Genomic DNA, 14,564 nt, shown 5'->3' with positions numbered 1-14,564 from the left:
AAGAGTGCTAATCCCGTCATGAGGATCCTATCCTGGTGACTTCATCTAATCCCAATTACCACTCCCTAATCTCATCATGTTGGGGGCTACAATTTGAGGAGAACACATTCAGTCCATAACAAGTACTTTTTTTTAATTTAAATTTTTTTTTGTTTGTTTTTGAGAGAAAGAGCCAGAGTGCGAGCAAGGGAGGGACAGAGTGGGGAGGGACAGAGAGAGAGGGAGACACAGAATCTGAAGCAGACTCTGGGCTCTGAGCTGTCAGCACAGAGCCCAACGCAGAGCTTGAACTTGTGAACTGTGAGATTGTGACCTGAGCTGAAGTTGGACACTTAACCGACTGAGCCACCCAGGCGGTACCTTATAGTTTATATATAACAAGTACTTTATTTTTTTTATTTTTTTATTTTTTATAACAAGTACTTTAAAGTTAAATGTGGAGCTCTCCATTCTTGTCCTACTCTAAACCTGTTTCCCAGATAAAACCACTGTTAACAATTTGGTGTGTGTCTTTTTAGTGTTTTTCTTTTGTACATGTGAACATTTATGTATATTTATTGTGTTTTTTATAAATATGGGCACACACTCTACATCCTGAGTCCTGCCTTTCTTTTAGCATTGAGGATAGCTTTCCACATCAGCACACGTAGATCTATTCTGAGCATTTGTATTTGTGGGGGTTTTTAATGTTAATTTTTGAGAGAGAGAGTACAAGCAGATGTGGGGCAGAGAGAAAAGAGAACAAAAGATCTGAAGAGGACTCTGCACTTACAGCAGTGAGCCTGATGTGGGCCTCGAACTTATGAACCTGTGAGGTCATGACCTGACCCAAAGTCAGATGCTCAACTGATTGAGTCACCCAGGTGCCCGCTGAGCATTTGTATTTGAAGGAAAACACACTGTTCATGTAGTTGGAAGGTACGAATTTGGCCAATTTCGCATTCAAGATATTCCCAACCCAAAGTGAGCCCTGAAGTGGCAGGACCTGAGGAAAACCTGAGGAGTGGGTGTTGATTTATATTTCATCAGCCAGCCCAACAATTAGTGACTTAAGGGCCAGCCTTTTTCCTTCTGCTTTTTTGTGACTGTTGCCTTCCCCAGATTGTTAGTCAGCTTTACAGCTTTCTTGACTTCCTTTTCCTCCTTTCCAGAGGGGGGGTGTCTCCTGGTGCAGCTGTTCAGGGCAGGGGTGGGGGGTGATTTCCTCTCTTTGTGTGCGTCATTAGCCATCTCTCTGGCTTTCCTCTGGGGACAGCCACCCAACCAGGTGAGCCAGTGTCATTTAAAGCAGCGCTTCCATTCTCAGGCAGAGGGTGGCTGTGGTTTCTGGGTGACTCCAGGGTCCGCTTCTGGGTGAAGTCCGGGGTGACCTGGGTAGCCCAGGTGAAGAGGGATGGCGTCTGGCACAGAGACAGTGGCCGACAACTTGGTGTGTGTCCCATTTTCTTTGTAAAGGGTATGCTGCCTAGAACTCCTATTCAAGACAATTCTTTTTCTAATACTTGGCAATTTTCTAGGCTAACTCGAAGGCAGTCTAATAGCATAAAGGTTAAGCAGGCATGCTCTACAATTAGATCAATTCATTCTCTGATATTCACTCACTAGTGTTTATTGAGTACCTGCTATGGGGCAGGCAGGCGTTGGTCTAGATGCTGGGAGTACTGCAGGGAATAAGACCAAGTCCCTGCCCTCATGGAACTGGCATTCTTGCCATAGACTATATAGATAAAAATAAATACATAATATAATGTCAAGAAGTGTGTCAGCTAGCTATTGTCACAATAATGCTGCTTAACAAACCACCCCAAAACTCAGTGGCTCACAACATACATTTATTTCCTACTCACATGCCAGCAGATCAGCCAGATTTCAGCTGTTCCAAATTGTGTTTGGCTACGCTTGGCTCTAGGCTGTTGGGTTCTATGTGGTTTTGTCCAGGGTCTGTCATTCTTCTGAGATCAGCAGCTGCCAAGGCCATGTTCTTTTTACATCAGAGATCAAAAGCTCTCAAAGGGGTGAGGAAAAACACACACAAGTCTTAAGGCCTAGTCTGGGACGTGTCACTTCCCCACTCATTCCAGTAGCCTAAGCAAATCACATGGCCAAGACCAACATCAATGAAGCTGAGAAGAGAGGCATTCTCTCACTTAGTTTCCATCAGGCCAGCATCCACAATGACTCCCCTGTGATCCCCACCTCCTGGTATTCTCATTTCTGAAGCATCCCCTCCCACAACTATACCAGGGTTGATATGTGTAACCAATAGAATATGGCAGAAAGAATGGCATGCCACTTCCAAGATTAGGTTATAAATGACACTGCAGCCTTGGTATCTCTCTCTCTCTCTCTCTCTCTCTCTCTCTCTCTCTCTCTCTCTGTCTTGGATCATTCACTCTGGGAGAAGCCAGCTGCCATGTCACAAGCAGCTCTATAGAGACACCCACATACAAGAACTGAGACCTCCACCCAATAGCTACATGAATGAACCATCTTAGAAGCAGCTCCTCCAGCCCCACCAAACCTTCAGGTGACTACAGGCCCAGCTAACATCCTAGTTGTAACCTTGTGAGAGACCTTGAGCCAGAACCACCCAGCTGAGCCTCACCTGGATTCCTGAGCCTCAGAAGCTGTGTGAGATAACTGTTCATTGACATTGTGAGCTGCCAAATTTTGGGAGGTCACTTACTATGCAGCAGGGGAAACGAACACAATAATGCAGGCCGCTGTAGAGAAACCAAATTGTAGGAGGTTAGAAGTAGAAGCAGGAAAACTATTGTAATATCCACATCCCTGCTACTCAAATTGGGGTCTGAGGACCAGTGGGGTCATCGTCACGTGACAAATGGTTGGCAGTGCAGAATCTAGGCCCCACCCCATGCCTCTAGAATCAGAATCTGTATCTTAACAAGATTCCCAGGTGACTCTTTGCATATGAAAGTTTGAGAGGAAGAGCTGTAGGGGACAGCCTGAGTAGTTGGAGTGCCATGATGTGGGTTTGAATCCTGGCTCATCAACCCTGTGACCTTTAATAAGGTCACATTTTCCCAAGCCTCAGTTTTCTTTCCTGTAAAATGGGGATAATAATAGTGCTGCCTTCACAGAGTTATATGTGAGGGTATAAATGAAATGGTGTATGTTAAGTGCTTAGCATAGTGCCTAACACATGTTTAGGGTTTCCTGTTAGTTCCTTATTGACTTGATCTCATCAATGCATTTTCTTCCCTAATATTCCTGATCATTTCCTGATAGTTTGCCTTAATGTTTTTTCCAGTTTATTTATTTATTTATTTTTGAGAGAGAGACTGAGAGCACAAGCAAGGGAGGGGCAGAGAGAGAGAGAGAGAAACACACAGAAGTTTCCAGGCTCCACGCCATCAGTACAGAGCCCGATGCAGGGCTTGAACCCACGAACCATGAGATCATGACCTGAGCCGAAGTCAGATGCTTAACTGACTGAGCCACCCAGGTGCCCCAACCTTAATTTTTTGTTTAATTCCCTGTCAAAGAAAATCCTGTTTTGCAAAATGTCCTTTAGCTTGTCAGAAAGACCTCTGTCTGTGCCCAGCATGGTTCCAGTGATACCCCAGAATGAAGGCACCTGATTTCCACTGTCATTTCCCAAGCCCAGTTCTCAGGGCAATTTTCAGGGCCACCAGGCAGGCCAAAATAGGCCACAGCACTATTAATAGTGAGTTTAGCCTGCTTGGGGCCTAGCTTCCCAGGCCAGTCTCTTCCCCTTCCCCCTGCCTCGTCCTGTCGTTGTTTAAATATACTCTGGGTTATTTCTGCAAGTGGATTTTCCTTAATATGCTCAAAAAATGCTATGCCATGCTATGTCTGTGGCCAGTCTGCAACTCCTGCCCCCCTCTTTATTTGCTGAGTCGCAACGCATCCCAAATACGTGGTGAAAACTGATAAGCCAAATTCTGGGGGTGTTGTGATGAATAAATGACGGAACTACGTATTGGTGGGACTGGATTCATAATCTGCAGGGCCTAGTGTAAAATAAAAACACAGGGCCCTTGGTTCAAAGTTTTAAGAATTTCTAGATGGTGACAACAAGGGTGTGAAAACAATGTAAGGCCCTTCTAAGCACAGGGCCTGTGTGACTGTACAGGGTGCCCGTGAAGCCAGACCTATATATTAGTTGCATCTGATGCACCCAATACTCTGCCTGGTGGTTAGTACTGGCCAAAATTACAACTTTTCCAGAGTGTTTCTCTTTAAAGGGCTAATCAATTTCCCTTCAAGGCAAAGTATGTGGGTAAATTGTACAGCTGTAATATAAGCCCTCCTGCTGCTCAATCTTAGTGACTTAAACCACAGCAATTGATTCTTGTTCACAGTCCTCTGGGTTAACTGGGTAGTTCTTCTGCTGATTTCTCCTCTACTCACTCACGTGGCTGCATTCGGTTGGTGCATTTAATGGTGAATGCTGCATTCAGGACCTTCAACTGTGTGTGGGATGTCCCCACATGGCTCCCCACTGGGGCTCTGAGTCTGGCGCTCCAACCTCATCTGTACCACTTTCAGCATGCACCCTTTGGCCATGATGGACCTCTCCAGCAGCTCTGTGGTATTCTTGGCCTAGATGACCTCCTGGGCTGGGCTGGAAGGTCCCAGGCACATGTCTGGGGCTCTGTCATCCTCCAGTGGGCCAGACCAGTTTCCTTACATTATGGAAAGAACATTCTAGAAATGGAAGCTTCAAGCCTTCTTGAGGCCCAGACTCTGAAACTTGCACAGCAGCTCTTCAGTTACCTTCTATTGGTCAAAGCAAGTCATGAGGCTCACCTAGATTCGAAAGAGGGGGGATAGGGGCACCTGGGCGGCTCAGTCGGTTGAGCATCCAACTTCGGCTCAGGTCATGATCTCACGGTTCATGGGTTCAAGCCCTGCATCAGGCTCTGTGCTGACAGCTCAGAGCCTGGAGCCTGCTTCAGATTCTTTGTCTCCTTCTCGCTCTCTGCCCCTCCCCCACTCGTGCTCTGTCTCTCTCTGTCTCTCAAAAATAAATAAATGTTAAAAAAAATTAAAAAAAAAAAAAAGAAAGAGGGGGGCTAGACTCCCCTGCTTAATGAGAAGAGTGGTACAGTTTTCCAAGAGGCAGGGATCCAGGGAGCTGGGATTCACTAGGGGAACAATGCAACAGTTCTCATACAGTAGTCTACATCAGAATGATCTGGAAAGCCTTCTAAACACACAGATTGCTGGGCCTCAACTCCAGAGTATCAGAGTCAGTAGGATTGCAACAGGGCCTGAGCACTTACATTTCAAACTAGCTCTCAAGAGATGTTGAAGCTGCTAGTTTAAGGACCCCACTTTGAGAGCCACTGGTGGAGGGGTGAAGTGTCCACAATTTTGAGCAGTGGCTCTCAAACTTGATTGCACATTAGATACATCTGGGCAGCCATAACTATATAAATGTCAGTTACGGGTATCAATGGTAAGAAGAAGATCAAAGCATTGTGCAATAACATGGTCTTTGACATCATTCACTTGGCTGTAATTCATAAATCATTGGAAAGTTCATCGAATCCCTTAAATACTTTTGCAACTTAATAATTCCCTGATTATTTGGGTAAACAAGTACCAAGGAAAGTTGGATGAACTTTATCTCAACTGTCATCCCCGAGCTATTGGGGGAAATTCCGCTTTTTCCAAGTATATACTGCAATATGATATTATTGTTCAAGGAACTTTAGTATAAAAAATAGGTGTGGCTTCCTAGGAGAAGGCCTTTCTAGAATTGCACTGAAAAGACTACCCCACCAAAAAGCAGTTGCTGTTCATGAGTCATACAGATCCTGTCTCCTGACCACACACTAATAGCCTGAGCAGTCCTTCTTGACCCTGATTTTAAGAATTTGAATAATCAACGTGGCATTGTGTAAGAACTGAGATAAAAATCTGCGGGTCTTAAAGCAGATGTCAGTCTCAACATTAAGTTCATTCTTCACATATTCTTTGGTTAGAGCAGTTTCAAACTCTTCAGATCATTAGAATCACCGGGGGTTCTTGCTAAATATACATGTTGGTTCCACCTCACATGCAATGAATCAGAGCCTACAAGGCAAGAGCCTGAGATTCTGTTTTTTTCATGTTTATTTATTGGGGCGGGGGAGGTGCACAGAGAGAGAATCCCAAGCCTCTGACACAGGGCTCAAACTCATGAACTGTGAGATCATGACCTGAGCTGAAATCAAGAGTCAGATGCTTAACCGACTGAGCGACCCAGGAGCCCCCGTGAGATTCCACTTTTAACAAGTGCCCTAAGTGATCTCAATATCATCAGGTAAATTTAGAGAATTGTCTTAAAGGAATAATGTGTGTGCAATACATACAGAAAAATGGAAGGGTAACCAAGGGAAGCTTGGGGCTACAATTCTTTTTTTTTTTTTTTAATGTTTATTTTTGAGAGACAGAGAGGTGGAGTGCAAGCGGGGGAGGGGCAGAGAGAGGGAGACACAGAATCCAAAGCAGGCTCCAGACTGCTGTGAGATCATGACCTAAGCCAAAGATGATTGGACGTTCAACCAACTGAGCCACCCAGGCACCCCTGGGGGCTACAATTCTAATGCCCACTTAAGGATAAGAGCAGGGGCTGACAAACTATAGCCTGTGGACCAACTCTGGACCACTCTTTAAATTAAAAAAAAAATTTTTTTTTTTAAGTTTATTCATTTTTGAGACAGAGACAGAGCATGAACGGGGGAGGGTCAGAGAGAGACTCTGGGAGACACAGAATTGGAAGCAGGCTCCAGGCTCTGAGCCATCAGCCCAGAGCCCGACGCGGGGCTCGAACTCACGGACCACAAGATCGTGACTTGAGCCGAAGTCAGACGCTCAACCGACTGAGCCACCCAGGCGCCCCTGGACCACTCTTTAAATAAAGTTTACTAGAACGCAGCCATGCCCATTTTTAAAAATACATATTGGGTATGATTGTTTTTGTGCTATAATGACAGAGTCATTGGGACAGACACTATATGGCCCATAAAGCCAAAAATATTGGGGCGCCTGAGTGGCTCAGTGGTTAAGTGTCTGACTTCAGCTCAAGTCATGATCTCACGGTTTGTGAGCCCTGTGTTGGGCCCTGTGCTGACAGCTCAGAGCCGGGAGCCTGATTCAGATTCTGTGTCTCCCTCTCTCTTCCTCCCCCACTGGCTCTCTCTATTTCTCTCTCTCAAAAAGGAATAAACATTAAAAAAATTAAAAAATAATATTTACTATCTGATGTTTAAAAAAACCTGTATTGACTCCTGCATAAAAAACATGACCTCAGACCTGGAAATGGAACTAGGGCCCTCAGTGACTATGAGCTTATAATAAAAAATAAACCAACAAGGAATGGAGGCGGGGGAAGGGGGGGCAGCCAGTAAGTACAACCAACTGGAGAATCTAAGGCCTCAAGGGTGGCAATTTGAGGCTGTGAAATAAGTACGTTTAAGATGATTATAGAAATATACTAAAAATTTTTTTTAAAGAATATAAGCCTTGCTAAATAGGGGAGTAAGAAAAAAAAGGATCAGATTTGAAAAAGAACTAAGTACAACCTCTAGAAATGAAAACAATTTAGGGACACCTAGGTGGCTCAGTTGGTTGAGCATCCAACTTTGGCTCAGGTCATGATTTCACGTTTCATGGGTTCGAGCTCCACATTGGGCTCTGTGCTGACAGTGCGGAGCCTGCTTCAGATCCTCTGTCCCCACCTCTGTCTGCCCCTTCCCCACTCACACACACTCTCTGTCTCTCATAAATAAATAAACGTTAAAAAAAGTTTAAAAAAAAAAGAAAAGAAAACAATTTAGCAAACAGGCTAAAGCCATGCTTCTCAAACTCCAGTAAGCTTCAGAATCACCTGGAGAGTTTGTTAAACATAGATTCCTGGCCCCTCTCTATTCAGTTCTGACTTCATAGGTCTTAGGTGGAACCCATGAATTTGCATGTCTAATGAGCTCAAGTAATGCCAATGGTGCTGATCCATGAACCATATTTTGGGTGTACATTAAATAGTAGGCAGACACAGCTGGAGGAGTAATTACTATTCAGAGAGAGATCTGGGAGAAAGAAGGCAGCAGGGAAATACAGTGGGAAATTGGGGAAAGCAGTTGAGACAAGAAGGTCAAACATAAGTCTAATAGAAATTGCAGAGGGTGACAACAGAATGAGTGGGTGAGAGGCAGTGTTGATAGAGCTCTTTGGGTGAGAATATCCCAAAGCTGAAGAAACACGAATCCCGAACTAGATACATGAGGACAGAATCACAGCAAAATGCTACCTGGTGAAACTGGAATGCCACAAGCAAGGAGGAAGTCTTAAAACTGTTTTGAAAGAAGGATTGCCTACAAAGGAAGAACAATGAGACTGATCAAGATTACTGATCAGGGGCGCCTGGGTGGCTCAGTCAGTTAAGCGTCCAACTTCAGTCAGGTCGTGATTTCGTGGTTCATGAGTTCAAGCCCTGTGCTGACAGCTCAGAGCCTGGAGCCTGCTTTGGATTCTGTGTCTCCCTCTCTCTCTCTGCCCCACTCCCACTTATGCTCTGTCTCTCTCTCAAAAAATGAATAAACATTAAAAAACAATTGAAAGATTACTGATCAGCAGGAGTTGGTTAAGCATTCGACTATTGGTTTCAGTTCAGGTGTGGATCTCATGATTTTGTGAGTCTGAGCCCTGCATTGGCTCTGTGCTAACAGCATGAAGTCTGCTTGGGATTCTCTTTCTCTCCTTCTTTCTCTGCCCCTCCCCTGCTCACACTATGTCTCTCTCAAAATAAATAAATAAACTTAAAAAAAAATTACTGATCAGCAGTAGCACATGCCAGAAAACGGTGAAGTGTGTTCTAATCCTATGGGAAAGTAACATTCAACAGAGAATTATATTAAATTAATTATTTAATAATAGATTTATTATTTACTAAATTATCATTTTATTAATCAACTTATTATTAATCAATTTACTAAATTATCATTCAAGAGCAATGGCTAAATACATTTTCAAACACATCTCTTACTGGAGGAACTACTAAATGATGTACTTGAGTTAGAAGGAAATTGAATCCACAAGGAAGGAGTGGGAGCAGAATGCAAGAAACAATAGTGAATGAGGAAGCTGCTACATCTAAATAGACATTGACTATTTTATATATATATATACACACACACACACACATACGTACACTTATGTACATATACTGCATGTGCATATATACATATATACACATATGTATACATATATACACACAACACACACATATACACACACCAGTGGGGGAATAAATGAGGGGAAACTAAAATACTGGACAACAGTCATGAGAGATGAGAGTGGGACGTTAAAGTCTTCTAAAGTCCCGTAAGTGCTTCAGGGGAGGTTGGACAGACTCATTTTTTACTTTAAGTTGCTTATTACATTATAATGACGTATTCAAAAAATATATAATATGAACTAACAAATCAGTGGAAGGGGAAAAATGGAATACAAAAATCTAATTCAGGGGTGCCTGGCTGGCTCAGTGGTAGAGTGTGCGGCTCTTGATCTCGGGTTTGTAGGTTCCAGCCCCATGTTAGGTGTAGAGATTACTTAAAAAAATAAAATCTTAAAAGAAAAAAAAAAGAAAATCCAATGCAATAGAAAGCAGGAAAGGAAAAAAAAACGTAAAAGCATGATAAATAAAAATATTTGGTGAATTAGATTAATAAAATATTACTGATCACAATAAGTGTAAATAGAATAAACTCTGATTTTTCAGATTGGATTAAAAAGAAATCTGCCTCTATGCTAGAGGTACAGGTAACACAAAATGACCCAGAATAGTTGAAAGACCCAGAATATACGGCACAAATACCAACCAAAAGGAAAGTGATCTTGCATTCTTAACATCAGATAAAATAGACTTTGAAAGAAAAAAACATTTTCAGAGATAAAGTGGGTCCTTAATGATAAGAGAATATCTGGTATTTTCTATTGGATTAGACTTTTTAAAATGTTATTCACAACCCACTAAAGTGAATTTACTACTCGCTAAAGTGCTGAACCCACTGTTTAAAAAATATTTTTCTAGGAGCACCTGGTTGGCTCAGTAGGTTGAGTGTCCAACTCTTGATTTTGGCTCTGGTGAAGATCCCAGGGTTGTGGGATTGAGCTCCACATCAGGCTCCACACTTAGTGTGGAACCTGCTTAAGATTCTCTCTCTCTCTCTCTCTCTCTCTCTCTCTCTCTCTGTCTGTCTCTCTCTTTCTTCCTCTGCCCCCTCCCCTGCTTGCACACTCTCTCTCTTAAAAAATTAAAAAAGTATATATTTCTCTAGAACACATTTCTGCTCCTCCCTGAAAGCCCCCAGCAACTTCTAAGAGGCATACTATCTTAGTACGGATGAATGTCTGGGACACTTCCACAATACCAGGAAATATGTTATATCTACAGGTTTTTATAATTTGTTCCTAAAAACAATATGGAACACTCATAACTACCAGAATGAGAAACCAACTTTTGTTTCATTTTGCCAAAGATCTGAGAAGAAATAAAGAAGAAATGAAGAAATGAAGCTTACCTGCAGAGAGAAATTGGAACGTATGAGAGAGTTGGAAACTGTGAATATTTCATTAGGTATTTGCAAGAGAATTTGCAAATATATATTTCCTTCTTGTTGAAATCCACTTTTCCCAGGTATAAAATCCTTCAGTATTATCGTTAGTACATCAAGTCATGGCAAGGATGTGGTAAGGACCTTCTGAGGTGTCTCACACCCAGTTGGAGGCTGACTCTTGCCAGCACGACTGACGTGCTGACCGTTGTGTTGTTTCTCCAGCATCTTTCCAGGAACTGTACTATACTGAAAGTTTCTTCCTCCAAAGCAACTAGAAAAAACCCAAGGAATCCTCCAGAGAAAATAGGCGTTGCTATGTTATTGTCTGTTTTGCCAAGAAGCAAAGAAAACAACTGAGCTAAGAGGAATTCAGAAGTATGAAGGGTAATTTCCAAGTCCCAGCCATAGGGCCCCTCTCTTCTTCCCTGGCTGCAGTCACCATCCTACGGCCCTGATATCTCTCTACTGGTTGAGTAATGCCTACAGTTATATAATTGTAAGATCATTTATGTATTCAATAAACTGTAAGCCCTTGGGAAGAGACCTCACTTCCAATTTTATGAATCACTGGCTCTTCAGCCAGTTGGCTCCGTGTCCTACCAGCAGTTGTAGGATGCAACCCCAGAGCTGAACTCAGATTATTCTTACTACTTTATTAGTTGATGTAAGAAATTGCTAAAACAGGGAGGGCTTACTATGGACCAGACAATATCTCATCTTGTTTTCACACCAGTGCAATGAAGGAAATATGTATACTTTCTCCATTTTACAGGAGAGGAAATCGAGGCTCAGACAGTTTAAATAACTTGCTCATAGGTTCCTCAGCTTGTCATTTGCAGAGCTGAGATTCAACTTCAGTCTTTCCGATAGAGAGTTGGATTTCTTAACCAATATGGTGTCCTGTTTTGGCTTTCATCAGAGTAATAGATGATTAGGAGAATTTGATTGGTTCACGGGCATTTTTTAAAAAAATTCACATCCACTTAATGGAGTTTTCTTTCTTGGCTTACCCAAAGTCAAGTACACAATAATGTGTGTATTACTCAGTGTGCGTATCTTGGAAGAGCAGATGGACTCCATGTGGTAATTTAAACAAGTAAAAGTAGGAAGCCACTCGTAAAGGAGACTTCTTTTTTTTAAATCAATGAAACTGTTGATGTGTTAAACATTACACTGCACTCTACGGTATTTGCTGATTGGCACAGCCACTGCCATTTAAATTGATTCCGTAATCATGACTATAATGACCGGATTAGCCCTGTTCAATGGGTGCATGCTTTCCCCAGGGCTCACAAAAGCCTTCTCTGGGGATCCAGGCTTTCCTGGTAATGAGAAGTTAACTAACAAGGCTGCCATGCTCCACTTTAGTAAATAGCAGTCCTTGCTTTCCAAATGAAGGGAATCAAGAAAAACATCAAGGGTCTCTGGCCAGACAGAGGAAAATCACCCTAAACTGGTCAGCAGAATCCTGAGAACATCTGTAGCCTTCTGGAATGATGAAGGAAATGGTGTTTCTGTTTGTTAAATATTAAGGTAATTGAGAGTTCAGGGGATTGTCGGGGAAATTCATCAGTTATTCTTAAGTTAAAGAACTCTTGTTTGCCTCTCAGCAGCCTGTTAATTTAAAATTTAAACACTTGTATTTCTAAAACAATATATGCTCTTTGTAAACATCCCCAACAATCCAATCCAGAAAAATATGGAGTAAAAAGCTAAAGCTCCCTCCCCCATTTTACTTCCTTCCTAGAGGAACCCACACTCTCTGACTTCTTCCAAACTATACAAATACATCAGTTATACAGAAAGAATTTGACTACAATAAAATGTAGTCAACTTGCTGATTATAATTAGTGTTAACCTTTTTTTAGTGGTTCAGAAGATCTTTCATCTTTATTAGCATTATGCGTATTAGTTGTCATGGTGCAGAAATGTGGGGGTTTCTGCGTGCTTGGATCCAGATAAACAGAAGTTCCTGGAAAAGATGTGGATAACCTCCTTTTTAGCTACCCATGAGGGTTTGAGTTTGCTTAGCCTACAGAACAGAGATGTTGAAGGTACCTAATCTTTTGAACATAAGACTTTAGGAAACACTAAAAACATTGGTTTGTAATTTAAAAGATTTGGGGAGGGGCGCCTGGGTGGCTCAGTCAGTTAAGCGGCTGACTTGGGCTCAGGTCATGATCTCGTGGTCTGTGAGTTCGAGCCCCGCGTCAGACTCTGTGCTGACAGCTCAGAGCCTGGAGCCTGTTTCGGATTCTGTGTCTCCCTCTCTCTGACCCTCCCCCGTTCATGCTCTGTCTCTCTCTGTCTCAAAAATAAATAAACGTTAAAAAAAAATTTTTTTTTAAATACACATTTATAGATAATTTGTATATTTTCTTTTTCTTTAAACAAGAGTAGCTGCCATTTAGAAGTTCAGAAGAAAACAGTCTTTTTTATCTTGGGAAAAAAAATCACTTGAGTAGTTTTCTTAAGATAACTAAGGCACCCCATGCTCTGAGAAATGAAGTAATAGGAAGGACTTTATTTTTCTTGAGTTTGTTAAGGCCATTTCTCCAAATGCCTCTTGGTGAGTAGCTCTCTGATGTGCATGGGATCAGTCTGCATAAAGAACCAAGGATCTTTCTGGAAGGGAAGGGACTGAGATCATCCTGACCCCAACATTGCTCTCTAAAGTTCCTAGTTATAAAAAGCCATGTGAGGCTTCTAGAGGACAACAGGACCCTTTGGAAACTCATCCAGGAAGCCTATATCCCAATGACCAGAGCAGGAAGTTTCAAGATCCAGTGTTTGTTTGAAAAAGCAGGAGGGTGGGCCCTGGCTTTGTGACATGATCACAGTAAGGCAGAACTGGACCACCATGACACTCTACCCACTCTCCATGACTAACTCTAGTTTATGCTTCAAAACTCACTCCAGGAGTCATCTCCTCCATGACCTGTTTCCTGACTGCTCCAGGCTGAGCTCAGTTCCCCTTCTGTATTCCCTTGTGCTCACTGATATCCTTATTCTTACCACACCTTGGTGATCTTATTGCTGTACTCTATGTCTCCTACTAGATTCTCAGCCCCTCAAGAGCAGCTGGAAATCTCAAAACCATTTCCTAGATCTGTGACTCAGCAAGCTGCTTCAATTGAGTTTCCTCATCCGTAAAATGGGCATAATCATTCTTGCCTCATTGGGTTGTTTTGATGGTTACATCTTGTAAAAGACTTAAACAATGCCTGGGACCTAAGTGCTCAATGAATATGAGCTACAGAATAATAAAATTAAAACTTAATTAAAATTATCATCAGTAATCTGTTTATTGCCAAGGTATAGCACAAAGCCCAGTATGCAGTAGACGCTTAGTCAATTGGTATTAAACTAATACATTGACTGTGATTCCTCTAGAACCGATATACTGGCCACCAGTTGTGTGTGATTATTGAGCACTTGGAATGTGTTTAGCCCACATTGGGCTGTGATGTCACTGTAAAATACACACTAGATGTTGAAGACTGTATGGAAAACGGAGAGTAAAATATTTCATAAATAATTTTTGTATTGATTACATGTTGAAATAATATTTTAGATCTTTGAGGTTAAATAAAATATATTCTTTTTTTAAGTTTATTTATTTTGGGAGAGACAGGGAGTGCGAGTCGGGGAGAGGCAGAGAGAGAGGGAGAGAGAATCCCAAGCAGGCTCTGCCACTGTCAGCGCAGAGCCCAACATGGGGCTCAAACCCACGAATGGTGAGATTATGACCTGAGCTGAAATCAAGAGTTGGACACTTAACCTGAGCCACCCAGATGCCCCAAAATAAAATATGTTCTTAAAAATAATCTCACTAACTTATTTTTACTTTTTAAAATGGAACTGCAAAGAAATGTAAAATTTCACATGAGGCTACTTTGTATTTCTGCTGAAGAGCACAGATCTAGAATGTTCTCAACCTACCATTAGTATAGCAAATCTTCACACAACGTTATT

At 42.1% G+C, this 14,564-nt stretch overlaps 1 protein-coding gene across 6 annotated transcripts in view; it reads left to right on the top strand.

Moving 5' to 3' along the window:
- The window catches only part of IQCK (IQ motif containing K), a 124,832-nt gene that overhangs the window by 71,905 nt on the left and 38,363 nt on the right, over positions 1-14,564 (top strand). The gene's annotated exons all lie outside the window — the stretch shown is intronic.

Source organism: Panthera tigris, chromosome E3 (assembly GCF_018350195.1).
Source record: "Panthera tigris isolate Pti1 chromosome E3, P.tigris_Pti1_mat1.1, whole genome shotgun sequence".
Lineage (NCBI taxonomy): Eukaryota > Metazoa > Chordata > Mammalia > Carnivora > Felidae > Panthera > Panthera tigris.
This window is presented reverse-complemented; position numbering and strand designations above follow the sequence as displayed.